This window comes from Coptis chinensis, chromosome 1 (genome assembly GCF_015680905.1).
Source record: "Coptis chinensis isolate HL-2020 chromosome 1, ASM1568090v1, whole genome shotgun sequence".
NCBI classification, from domain to species: Eukaryota; Viridiplantae; Streptophyta; class Magnoliopsida; order Ranunculales; family Ranunculaceae; genus Coptis; species Coptis chinensis.
The window spans coordinates 73,415,465-73,429,843 of NC_141456.1; the positions used below are offsets into that span (position 1 = coordinate 73,415,465).

Sequence of the window (14,379 nt, forward strand, 5' to 3'; positions counted from 1 at the left end):
CCTTTTCTAGCGGAAATGAACGTAGACATCAGCACCGCTGCCGGTGAAGAGGAAAATATTTCTCATGAAGAATTGAATACTGATCCTCAGCAGTAACACATTTGGGCTTTCTTTCTTTGCAGATTTCTTTGTGATTGTAATTTCGGTGTTGAACAATTATCTTTTGTATGTGTTTGGACAAATGTTTCATCGACACACTACATTTGCATAGTATGTGTCAATTAACTTGCGATGTACTCTTTTTGCACTGTAATTTCCTATCTGTCACACTTTCCGATTTTGGGGTCTTATGATTTGTTATGCATTGAAGCCATGGATCTATATGGAACTTTGATTCAATATCTTTTTCATCATATTACCAGGAGCTACTGATAAGAGCCCAAAACTGTAGTTTTAACCCCTTAATAATCATACTGTTAGACCAATTATGTGAATAATAAGTAAGAGTTAATACTGATTACGTGTTTTTATGCATTTCAGGCTTCAAAGTCCATTATGTGCGAGAAATGTGTCACTTTAGCGAGATAAAGGAGCAAAAGTCGTGAGAACTTCGAATTCCATATCTTTGGACTCGGACCTCGAATTGGGCCTACCTTATGTCAAAACGACCGGCTCGGAAAGAGCTTTGCAATGGTCTAAGCCTTGACCCAATCAGAGGAGCAGAAGTGGACAAAAGTCTGTTGAAGCCGAATCTAGTGAAGAGGCCTTTTGAATTTGAAAGAATTGGGTTTTGGGCCCGATTCTCGGCCCAAAACATGGCTCCAAGCCCATGCACGATTTTTGGATCTGAAAACATATAAAAACAAAAGCTTAGCTCTGTTAATGGTAGATAGGTTAGAGTAAAAAGTAGCCATTAAAATAGCTTCTAGATCTAGTTTTATTTAATTGTTTTGATTAAGTGTAGTTTAAAAATCCAATTATTGTATTAGATTAAACCCTTGAATCTTGTTCTTCATTTTGATTAGATCAATAAAGTAGTATTTCTATCAACTTCGATTTTTGTCATTTCCATTTCTAGATCTAATTTAAATTCTGTCCTTATTGCATTTTAGTCATTAAATTAGATTTCATTATTGTTTAATTAAGTAAATTTCAATTCTTTATATCATGTTTAGTTTAAATTTAATCGGAAATGATTGCGTAATGATTCTCGGCTAAACCTCCATTAGAGGGGGTTGAGAAACCTTGATGAAAGCTTGATTCCGATTAACGTAGATTCGTCGTAATTTCCTTTCCACTCTAGAAAGCGTTTAGTTCACCATGAGAATGGGTTTTAATCGTTCACATGCTAGTTATTAATTGGTAGAAATGCCATGTGTAATTAGGGATTAGGAAGAACCAATTGTTTCTGGGCGAGTTCAATTCGGATTCTGACGATTAAGTAGTTAATAGGATTAAGTCGAAGTTAAGGTGGAATCAATTCCCCTCTAACTCCTTATCATCGAATCAACGTAGCATTCCCTTAGTTATTCCTATCGTCGACTAGTTGCATTTAGGTGGGTAGTTGCATCGTAGTCTAGTTGCCTTTTAAGTAAATCTCTCATTAGACTTTAAGAAGAATACTTACACGTGAGAACACAGCATGCGGAAGGACTAGGAGTGGAATGAATCACTCTACTCCACTATATCTCATAGGATTGAGAGTAGAATCTTTGATAAACATAGGCTCGCTCATAAGTAAAGTTTTAGTTTACTTACGTTTTGAATTCATCGTTCATTTCGTAGGTAAACTACTCATTTTACATTTATCAGCTACCTTGATTTTAACCAAGTTATTTGCAACCCTTTCATTTGCAAACTTAGTTAGTCGTGACCCTAGCTAGGGTTGCCCCCATGTTGATTCGGACATACAGTCCGCGAAGGGCTCTCCCCCCCCCCCCGCTCACTTTAATTGTTGTGAAGCTAGTCCGGGTTGCCCCCAGTTTGATTGGACATACAGTCCGCGAAGGGCTCTTCCCCCCCGCTCTCTCTTTGTATAGCTGTGAAGCTAGTCAGGGTTGCCCCATTTTGATTGGACTTACAGTCCGTGAAGGGCTCTTCCCCCCCGTTCTCTGTTTGTATACGAGTGAAGCTAGTCAGGGTTGCCTCTAGTTTGATTCGAACTCACAGTCCGCGAAGGGCTCTTCCCCCCCGCTCTCTCTTTGTATAGCTGTGAAGCTAGTCAGGGTTGCCCCCAGTTTGATTCGGACTTACTGATAGTTCATGGGCGGCTCTTCCCCCCTCGCTCTCTCTTTGTATAGATGTGAAGCTAGTCAGGGTTGCCCCCAGTTTGATTCGGACGTTAAGTCCGCGAAGGGCTCTTCCCCGCTCTCTCTTTGTATAGCTGTGAAGCTAGTCAGGGTTGCCCCCAGTTTGATTCGGACATGAAGTCCGCGAAGGGCTCTTCCCCCCCAGCTCTCTCTTTGTATAGCTGTGAAGCTAGTCAGGGTTGCCCCCAGTTAGATTCGGACATATAGTATGCGAAGGGATTTTCCCTCCCCCTCTCGCTTTGAACCGCTATGAAGCTTGTTGGGGCAACTATATCCGTCCCTTATTTTATTTCTATTATCTACTGCTAACTCGATTGGAAGAAGTGCATGTTTATTTCATAGTCATAATAATAACAATACAAAGAGTGCGTTATCAAATACGAAAAGACTAAACAAAGGTCCTAGACATGGAACTTTTTCAACATTCTGATATTCCACGGCCTCTCTATCTTTTCTCCTGTCGTAATTTGTAATCCATAAGTTCCAGATGTACCCTTCTTACTGATGACATATGGACCTTCCCAGTTTGGCCCCAACTTCCCATCGTTTTCTTTCTTGGTGGCAGGAGTAACTCGTCGCAGCACATAGTCCCCCACCTTGAAACTCCGTGGCTTCACTCGCTTATCATACTGTCTCTGCAGAGTCCGATGGTATTCCTCCAACCGAATACGGGCTATCTCTCTTCTCTCTTCAACAAGATTCAAATCCGCGACTAACATTTTCTCATTCAGTCCACTTTCCATAGCCTGAGTTCTGGTCGTGGATACTATCATTTCAACTGGAATGACGGCCACTACCCCGTACGCCATTGCGAACGGTGATTCATTAGTGGATGTTCTTGGTGTAGTTCGATATGCCCACAGCACATGATGTAACTGTTCAGCCCATGCCCCCTTCCGCTCCTCCAGCTTTTTCTTAAGGTTATCCATAATGACCTTGTTTGAAGCTTCGGCCTGTCCATTCCCCTCCGGATTGTAGGGAGCTGAGAACCCTTGCTTCACTTTGAACGCTTGAAGGAAATTCCGGACTTTCTTCCCAGTAAACTGTGTCCCATTATCCGCGACAATTGTATGTGGCAATCCAAACCTGCAAATGATATTCTCCCATAGAAATTTGTTCACATTCTCTTCCTTGACTTGTTGCAGCACCACTCCCTCCACCCACTTGGTAAAGTAATCTGTTGCTACTAACATAAACCTCCTTTTACCGCTTGCCATGGGCAGCAGTCCAACTATATCCATTGCCCACATGGAAAACGGCCACGGGCTGAGCACACTGTGTAATGGCTCAGCGGGCACATGTGTCATCGGTGCAAACCTCTGGCATTTTTCGCATCTTTTGGCATATTCTATGGCATCCCTCTTCATGTGTGGCCAAAAGTACCCCTGCGAAATCAAACGGTGTGTGGTTGTTCTCCCCGCTGAATGACTTCCACAATCCCCTTAGTGCACTTCGGCCAACACTTCCTGAACATGCGGCGGACCTATGCATTTTAACATTGGTCCGCCGAAACTTCTTCTATATAGACTCCCGTCTATTAAAGTGTATCTTTGGCTCACCTGTTCCATTCTACGCCTCTCCTGTGTGTTATCAATCTCTACCCCCATTAGGAAAGTCTTGATGGGGGTTATCCAACCAGGATCAATCTCCGTGGTAAGACAAACATTCTCTACTTCCGTGGTACTAGGCTTGTTCAACACCCTTATTTCAATAGATCGCCCCTCCGTTCCTGGTAATATTGCCGCAACATAACCCAATGCGTCGGCATGTCTATTTTCTCCGCGATTCAAATGGGTAAACTTAATTTTATTGAATTTGCTCGCTTTCCTTTGTAGGACCTCCAAGTATCTTGCCATCCTTGGGCAGCGAGCCACAAATCCCCCATTCACTTGGCATACCACCAGGTTAGAATCAAAATAAACAGATAATTCGCTCACGCCCAGATCTTGAGCCAAATCTAAACCTGCTATTACTGCTTCATACTCTGATTCATTATTTGAAGCCGTGAATCCCAGTTTCATTGACAACTCCAGCCTAGTATTCTCAGGAGTTACCAGGACTACGCCTATTCCATTCCCTGTATCTATAGCAGAGCCATCGCGAAAACTCTCCAACCGTTCCGTGCATCCCATGGGTCCAATGGGTCGCGGTTAGGCTCTCCTTCATGGTCCATTACCATCTCCTCTCCCCACGTTGGGTCCTCGGCTGGGAACTCTGCCAATACCTCCGCCATTGCTTGTGCTTTTTCTGCGGTTCTGATTTGGTACTGAATTTCATAGCAACTGAGCATTACCGCCCATTTTAGCATTCTTCCTGACTTTTCTGCCCTCAATGCATGCTTGAGAGGCAGATTTGTTATTACTACCACTGAATGCGCCTCGAAATAAGGTTTCAACTTTAGGGCAGAAAACACCAAAGCCAAAGCGTATTTTTCAATTCGGCTAGATCGGGTCTCGGCGTCTAACATGGTCTTGCTTTGAAAGTACACTGGCTTTTCTACTTTATCAACAACTCGCACAAGACCGAACTCACCGCGTACTCCGAAAGCCCCAAATACAAATACAGTTTCTCCCCCTGTTCTGGTCGCAACAATAAAGGCGCCTTCCCTAGATAATTCTTCAATTCTTGAAAGGCTTCTTCACATTCCGCAGTCCATTTGAAGTCTTGTGTTTTCCTCAATAATCGATACAATGGTCGACATTTATCCAATGACTTCGAAATAAAACGATTAAGTGCCGCGACTCTCCCTGCTAAACTTTGCACCTCCTTTACATTTTGAGGGGACGGCATTTCTATCAGCAATCTGATTTGTTCAGGATTCACCTCTATACCGCGGTGTGTAACTATGTAACCCAAGAACTTTCCAGAAGTTACCCCAAAAGTACATTTCTCGGGGTTGAGTTTCAGTTTATGCGTCTGCAATATATGAAAAGTCTCCTGAAGACCTTCCAAGTGTTCGTCCTCCGACATGCTCTTTTCCACCATATCATCAATATATATCTCCATCCCCTTTTGAATCTTCCCTTGAAACATTTTTTATCCGAATCGTTGGAATGTCGCCCCAGTATTTCTCAAACCAAAGGGCATCCTGGTGTAACAGTATGTGCCGCCCTCCACTATGAACGTGGTCTTTTCCTGATCCGGGCCGTGCATAGTGACCTGATTATACCCCATGGACGCGTCCATGAAAGAGAACACTTTGAATCCTGCAGTTCTGTCCACCAACTCATCTACCCGAGGCATTGGATAACAATCTTTTGGGCACTCCTTGTTCACGTCCGTGAAGTCAACACACATTCTGACCTTGCCGTTCTTTTTCGTAACCGCGACTACATTGGACAACCATTCTGTGTATTCTACCTCCCTTATTATCCCCGCCCCTTTCAACCGTACCACCTCCTCGCGAATAGCCTCAGTATATTTGGGCCATACACTTCTCATTTTTTGTCTAACCGGCTTAGCACTTTCATTCATGTGCAAATGATGACATGCAAACTCTGGGTCTAAACCCGCGATATCTTCAATCGCCCATACGAACACATTTGAATTTTCTGTCAAGAACCGCACCAGCTTCTTTTTCCATTCTTCTGGCAAGTCCGTCCCTATGGATGTAAATTTATCTTCAACTCCCACTCCCAGGTTAACTACTTCAGTCGTATCCAACGTCTTCGGTCCCAACGGCGGCTCGTACCCTTTTGTCACTACCGCTTCCTGTAGTTGCTACGCGAATCCTTGTTCCTGAGATGGCCCTTCCCCTTCGGTTCCTCGGACCAATCTTTTCACCGTGATCTGATGGATGTTCTGCGCTGCCACTTGATCCCCCCTGATTTCATATGTTCCCCCCTTCGTGGGGAAGCGGATTACTTGGTAATATGTCGATGGAATGGCTTTCATTTCATGAATCCATTTTCTCCCTAAAATTGCGTTATACTGCAACCCAGAATCCACCACCATGAACCTAGTGAATACCGTCGCCGGACCTGCAGTCACCGGCAGCGTTACCTCCCCTATGGGCTCTGTCATACTACCGTTGAACCCATACAAATTGGTTTGAGGAACCTTCAACTAGTTTCTGTTGATGCTCATCTCCTCCATGGCCCCTTTAAACAACAAATCAACTGAACTGCTGCAGTCTATCAACACCCTCCGAACTAGATAATTTCCCATTGCTATGGTAATCACCAAGGCGTCTTCATGCGGCAAAATTATCGGTTCCAAACCTTTCGGGGTGAACATAATGATTCCGTCGGCCGTCGCGGCTCCACTAACTAACCGCGGTACACTCACCACCTCATTCACTTGTCGTAGGTTTAATGTCTTTCTTACCTTGTCCCTATGTTCATTCCTCCCCAGAGTCTCTCCACTAACGATGACATTGATCGTACCCAAAATCCTAGCGGGAGCTGGCACTCTCTCGGCTTGATGCACTTCAGCAACAAACTCTCTGAGCATTCCTTTTTCAGTCATCCTCTCTACTAACCACTTCAAGGCATAACATTCGTTCGTGGCATGGTTTCTGATTTGATGATACTCGCAAAATGGTTTCCCTTCTATCCCCCTTGGGGTACTCCGCGGCCCCTCATAATATTGGTGCTCCTTAATTAGAGACAAGATCTCCTCTAATGGTCAGTTAAAAGGAGTATGTTCCATTTCCCGATATGGCTTCCTCTCTCGCACCTCTCTTCTGCCCCGATCTCGTGTCCTCTCTGGCCCTCGGTTTTCCCCACTGTAAGATCCTCTCTCTCTGTCTTCCACTCTACCTTTACCCTTTCGATCATCTCTCTCAACCTCTTGCACTGCCTTCCCCGACCTCCTCTGTTCCTTTGTCGTTCTCTGCATTATATCCTCATATCGTATGTATTTCTCTACCTTCGGATATAGAGCATGTAGTGTAGTAATTTCAATCTTAGATACCGACTCATGAACTCTGGTTCCCGATCTTAAACCATGCTGGAAGGCTATGACCGCCGTATGTTCATCCAGACTTTCCACTCTCAGCGTCTCCTCCTTGAATCTGCATAAAAACTCCCTCAATGATTCTGTGGCCCTTTGTTTGATGTTGAACAGAGCCGCGATGTCAACCACCCTTCTCTTCTGGTGAATGAAGTGATCGACAAATGTGCGTTCCAGCTCTTCAAACCCTTTAATGCTCCGCGAAGCCAACCGGTAATACCAGTCCGAGGCTCCCCCCTTAAGGCTGGCCGGGAACATCATACAGCGGAGCCCATCATACTTACTCTCTTGCCATAATGGCATCTGCTGCCGAAAATGGTGCAAATGATCAGTGTGGTCCCCTTTCCCATCATACCGTTCAAACCTAGGCTGGGAGAACCTCTTAGGTACTTTGGAATTCCATGTTGAATCTGCTAGCAAATTTTTATTGAGGCTCACTACCTCTTACGTCAAGGCCTCGGTTCGCTCTTTTACGCTACGATTCACTTCCCTATCTTTCTCGATCATAGCCTGAACTACCCCTAAAGTAATGCCCACTGTTGGTTCGACGTCCGGTAGCGGGCACTCTACATTCTCCCCTTCCGCTTCACTGCCCCTGTGATCCCCCTGTTCCATTCCACCCCGTGTAATCTCCTTCTCCTTTCTCAACTCATCATTCTCATCTCTTAACCTAACTATCTCCTCCTGCAGAAGTCTGGTGGCGTCCGCCGCCACATCTGATACTTCTTCCTCTCCTACCCCTTCCATCTCAGCACTCTGTACTTCCTTAATAGTTTCTCTGACTGCTCCCTTCTTAGGTCTTCCTACTCCTCTTTTTGCTATAGTGGCCATTTTTCTCCTATGCTTCTCCACAGACGGCGCCAAAATGAATGAACCAAAAATCTCCTTTTACAATCACTCCTCTCTCCGGTTTTTCTTTTTTCTCCTTTTTTTCTTTCTTTCTTTCTTTTTATATCCCCCTCTCTTTTTCCCTCTCTCACTCCTGTCCCTCGATCTTCTTTCTTCCGTTCTCTCTCTTCTCTCCACATGTCGCGGCAGTTATCTTGCAGTTATGATTCCGCTCTCCCTCTCTCCATGTCTCGCAACAGTTCCAGAGCGGTTGGGATACCGCGAATCTGATCCTATGCAACCTGTTTCCCTCTACTATACCGCACCCGGTCCCATTGTCACCACTAACCTCCTAGGTCATGTATACGACCCATACAGTAAACACCAAAGATAATGCACAAGTATTAGTCTAGAAACCTAGAGAGAACATTGACATTGGTGACAAAAACAGAATTTGGTAACTAATGAATTGCTAAAAAGAACAAGCAATAAATAGAAAAACGACAAAAATAAAAATAAATAACAAGTAAAATGTTTACCTTGGCATAATCAATGCCTCTCAATTTTTCCATTGGACCTCTTCCCTGAGAAGAGGTGCTTTGGTTTCATATTAGGAATGACACGATCGGCTTCTCCCCTACGAGCACTCTTGTCCCGCTTATTGGAGGATTTCTTAGCAAGTTTTAGGGCTTTGATCTTCTGTTCAGAGTCCTTGTATCCCTCTCCAGGAACAACTTCACCTGGAGGTCAAGAGAGAAACCTGGGTCGAGATAGGGACCTCGACCTGGGACGCAGCTTCTTGTACGAGTTGGGGACATCAGAGTCCGTAGCATCATCTCCGAGCTCAATTCCTCCGATGACCTTTCCCTTTTCCATCATGTCCGAGAGAGGGACCTGCTTCGAGCGGGATGAATAGCTGAAGTAGGGTCGTATCCTAGTGCTGAGAGCTGCCTCCCCATTCTCTGTGATGAGAACTTATGTTCTTTGTCAAACTTCCTTGGTACGGTGGGCCATTTCGATGCAGTGCTCTTCTTCATCTTGTGTCGCAGAATGAGCAAACTCTTCTTCTTCCTAATCTGGGATAGGTCCTTCTGTTCGGATGTGGTCAATCCATTAACGTCCATTTTGGAACCATCAGAATCTGTGTCTTCCTCTAGTAGGCTTTCCAAGATGTGTGTTAGTTTTTGTGCAATATCAAGATCACAGAAATCAGAGACGATGTGGCCGTCAAGAATTTCAGGCATTATATCATGTTTCCATTCATCATTAGATAGGATGTAGTGCCTAGTGAGGCTAGAAGAGTAGACACCAGGCCCACCATTCTGATCCTCCAAATCCCTTTCGAATTGGGGATTGTTGGGTAAAATTACCAGTGGACTAGGTATATATGGTGGCCTTTCCTTGTGATCTCGCGACTTTGGAATGGCAAGATGAAACCTGTTAAGACAATCCCCAATTTTCTTCGACTTTGATCATCTTCAAATCCACCCTTTGATTAAGTAACCTCTCACAAGCAGCACTTTTCACAGCAATCACTCCAGCCTCGGTCAAAGTACTCATAGTGAAGAGAACTTCCTCAGTCGTGGGGTCTCCCAAGCCAATCATATTCTTAGCTGCTTCAGATTTTATCTCCATCACCAACTTCATATCATGGTCAAACAACTTATCCAAAGGCTGCAAATCAGTCTTATTGCATACAACAATCAACGATTTGTTCATAAATAGTGACTTAATACTGTGAAACAAGGCCGCCTGTTGAGCAATGGTGTACCCGCAGGAGCCAAAAATGTCAAGAAAGAACAAGACAGAGGCTCTAAGATCAAGGCAGTAACACTACACATTTCTATGATATTCCGATCTTCAAAAGGTCTATCCAATATCTCAAGGGTATCAATAACTTGGTACCTCAAATACTTATAATCAGTATGGCCAACGAAGAGAGACTTGGTAGTAAACGCATAAGGCTGGACATCGACATCAGCTCGAGTAATCTTATTCATAAAAGAAGACTTGCCAACATTTGGAAATCCACAGATAAGAAGAATCCTGGTATTGGGATCAATAGACGGGAGTCGAGCCATGTGCTGCCTAACTTGCTCCAAATAAGCTAAACTAGGAGAAACTCGGTTAATGACAGTGCACATTCTACCCAACACAGCCACTTTCAAACATTTGCAGCGATACAAGGAGTTGCTGTAATTTAATAGCTTGACGTAGTCGTTGGAGATTTTGGAGATGAGATTCCTAGCAGTGTTGATTTGGCCTAGGGTGAGCTTATGGTGAACCTTGTTGTAGAGAACGTGGAGAAGATCTTCGTAGAAAGGATGGATGTTTTTGCTGGGGAAAATGATACCAATCGATCCCCATTGAGATAACTTGCTCTTGGACAAACTACTACTCCAGACAAAAATATAATCTTTCACTACAACCAAGAACCACAATCCTAAACTATGGATATAACTATCACTAACAGGCAATAGAAATATAAAGTAAGTAAAACATACCACAACACAAGATGTAACGTGGTTCGGCCAATGATGCCTACTTCCACAAGAGCTAATCCATTTATAAGTTTGGGAATGAAGATTATAATCACTACTCTCAAGTCTCTCCACCTTACTAGATCACGCCTCTCTCCTTACAAAGCTTTTCTCTTTATAAGGGTTTTCTCTCAATATTGATTGCTCTCAAAATTGGGTTTCTTATAGATTTGGGTTTTCTAAAACCTTATGATAAGAGTCCAAAACTGTAGTTTTAGGCTCTTAACAATAATACTTTTAGACTAATTATGCAGTAATAAATAAGAGTTAATACTGATTACGTGCTTTTATGTATTCTATGTATTAGAGTTAATTATGTGTAGAAATGTGTCACTTTTGCGAGATAAAGGAGCAAGGGTTGGTTGCTAAGAAGTTCTATGATTAAAGGCCAAGATTCAAGGAGAAAAAACCTTTTTAAAGTCCGGTCAAAGCTGAAAAGTCAAAGTCAACGCGGGCAGAAACAGCGCACAAAAGTCAACAGAATTTCCGAAGACCGTATCTCTGGACTCAGACCTTGGAATTGGGCCTACCTTATGTCAAAACGACCGTCTTGGAAAGAGCTTTCCAATAGTTCAAACCTTGACTCAATCAGAGGAGTAAAAGTAGATGAAAAGTCTATTGAAGTCAAATCTAGCTGAAAAGACCTCTGCGGACTGAAGAAATTGGATTTTGGGCTCGATTTTCCGGCCCAAAACATGGCTCTAGGCCCATGCACGAAATTGGGGATCTCTTTCTCTTCTTAAAAGGAGGAAAGGAAGCAGACTCATTAGCTAGACTGAGATCAGAAATAAATTAGCTTAGACTCCATTTTTTAATTAGTGATTTACTTGTTTTTAATTTAGCTTATTGAATCATTGATAATTCTTGATTAGATTAATAAAAGTAGTTAGTTATTCATAAATTTAGTTTTGGTTTCTTAAATTACTTAGATCTAAATTCAGTTATTAGTTGTTAATCATTTATTAATTGTTAATTCAGTTGTGAATCCTTGATTAGATCAATTAGTAAATTTATAATCTTTATATCATGTCTTTCTTAAATTCATATAGAAATGATAGTTTAATGATTCAAGGCTAAAACCTCCATTAGAGGGGTTTGAGGAAGCTTTGATGAAAACTTAATTGTGTTAGCTTAGAAATCGTTGTGATAATCTATTCAATTCTAGAAAATAATTAGTTCACCATGAGAATAGGTTTGATATAGCTTCACATGCTTGTTATTATTTGGTAGAGATTGTCATGAATAATTAGGGATTATAAATACCAATTTGTTATACGAAAGCATTGCAATTGGAATTACGACGAATCTTTGTTAGTTAATTTAGTCGAGTTAAGGTGAAATCAAATTCCCCTAATTCCTCCTTATATAGTCAAATTAGCAATTCCGTAGTTTGAATTATTGTATCCTGATTAGTAGTTTCCCATTGTAGTATAATCCTATCGTTACTCTCATTAACTTTGATAGACTGATAATCGTAGTTAACTTAGAATTCTAAAGAACTAGGAGTGTAACAAATTTTCTATTCCAACTATATTGCAATAACATCGAGAGTAGAAAACTTTGATAATATAAGCTAGAGAAAAATGACCGTTTAGTACTATGAACTTTGGTGGTTTTATCAATTTGGGCCAAGAACTTTTTTTTTTTAGCAAATTGGGCCATGACCTTTCTTTTTTGTATCAGTTTGGGCCACCAGCGTATTTCCGTTAGAAAATTTGCCTATGTGTACAAACGGCTGCCTATGTGTACTAACGGAAGATGTGGTGTCGGTATTGAAATGGACAACTAACGTATATTGATGTGGCACTTACTTGACAAGCACCTGAAATTTCAAGGGTGAAATTTCAAGGGTTTCAAGGGTTAAATTTCAAGGAAGACTGCTCGTGATTTTTTTTTTTCTTTCTAAATCGCCATCTCTCCATTTTTTTTGTTTCTGGACTTGTGAACATGAAGAAATAACCCAATCTCCTTCATTTGTCTCTTAAACAAACCCCATCTCCTTCATTATCTCATAAGTGTTCTAGTTGGTATTTTAATTTAGGGTTTTGATTTTGTGCAATTTCGAAAATGTCAACTATTGGAAATCTCTGTAATAGGTGTGGTGAGTCAAATCATTCGTCTAACAATTGTTGTTGGTTATCGACACCATGTTGTTTTCGAAAATGTGGCGGAAGTAGGATCCTGAAACAGTCTCGCCAAAACCATTCTCTTGGGCAATTTTTTTTGACATGCCGCGTTTGCCGAGACTTCCAGTGGTTGGAAGACGCTAGAGCATTGTCAATGGTATCTTTGGAGAGTCTAAGATGCAGAAAGGCGAATTGCCTAGGGGTTAGAAAGGTTAACACATCAAAAAGAAAAATGTAAATGAAGGCAAGAAATTTGTGAATTGCACCAAGTGCGGGAGTGATTTCCAATGGTATGAGGAATTGTTAATGAACAACATTGAGTCAGCATCGACTTCAAGCTCTTCCCCAGCCAGCTCTTCATCATCTTCAAAAATAGATGAAATCAAAAGAGATAAAAAAGTCAAGATTACATTTGAAATTGAGGACGATGGTTTGGCGAAGGAGTTTCAGTTTCATTGTAAAATTAGATGAGTGCAACGTGATTTCCAGTGGTATTGTAGTGGAAGGAGTTTGAGTGCACTGTCATTTCCGGTGGTATTGTAGTAGTGGAAGATGTTTGAGTTTCAGTGTTAATTTAGTTTGAGTTGTTTGGTATTGTAGTAGTGGAATGAGTATGTATTAGTGCACTATTTGTACTAGTGGAAGGAGTCTGTATTAGTTCTAGTTGTTTGTTAATTTAAATGAGTGCACTATCTGTAGTAGTGGAAAGAGTCTGTATTGGTGCTTGATCAGTTCTGACAACAAAGATTAGTTGTTTCTTTCTTATTGCTTGGTGCTTGTTTCTTAGTTGTTTCTTAGTTGTTTCTTAGTGCTTACAATAACTGAAAGAAAGTTAGAAAATACACTGCACTGAACAACACAACATACAAAAAACCTAAATATAAGCACTAAAGCACTAAACAACACAAAATACACTGCATACAATAACTGAAAGAAAGTTAGAAAATCAATGTTGTACATAACATGACACTAAACCACAAAAAAACCTAAATATATTGAACCTTGTTTCTTAGTCAGTGATTGTTTGAAAGCAGTTGCAGAAGCTTGTGCAGAAGCAGTTGTCAATGATTGTTTGGAAGCAGTTGTTGAAACTTGTTTAGATGCACTTATTGAACCTTGACTACTACGTACTTGAGCTTCACTTGAAACTTGATTTGACTGTAAACCAATCACTGGAGCTTTACTAGATCATCTGGGAAGTGGAGGTCTACCTTTTCTTTTGTTGTTCGCCCGAGAAATCTTGGCTTCATTTATAAAAATAGGTGCTCCAGAAGCTGACATCTTTCACAAGAAGGACAAAAGATTAGGTTATGTTTATGAAGTATGTAAAACAACTACCTCATTTCAAATGGAAATCTTTCAAATGCAAAGTAGTTTGTAAAATAACATTACCTTCAAGTAAGAGTTTCCACTATCAGCTGTAAAAACTCCAACTCCCTCAGGTACATGATCCTTTCTTCCTTTTACTCCTGTGTTCCTCTTTGAAGCTCCAACTCCCTGAGGTACATCATCAGCTGCCCTTTTACCTCTCTTTGACACAATTGGCGTGCCCTCACCTATATTAGATGAGGGAGCCTTATTCTCCCTCCTCACCTATATCAAAATTCAAACTTATTTCATAAACTTAAAAACTTTTATCTAAAACTTATGATTTCAAAACTTAGAAAAAAACTTATTGAACAA

The 14,379-nt window shown here is 41.6% G+C and overlaps 1 pseudogene; it reads right to left on the reverse strand.

Moving 5' to 3' along the window:
• Window positions 1-8,579: 8,579 nt before the first annotated feature.
• On the reverse strand, window positions 8,580-13,977 carry LOC147525153 (nucleolar GTP-binding protein 1-like; annotated as a pseudogene).
• Window positions 13,978-14,379: the final 402 nt, after the last annotated feature.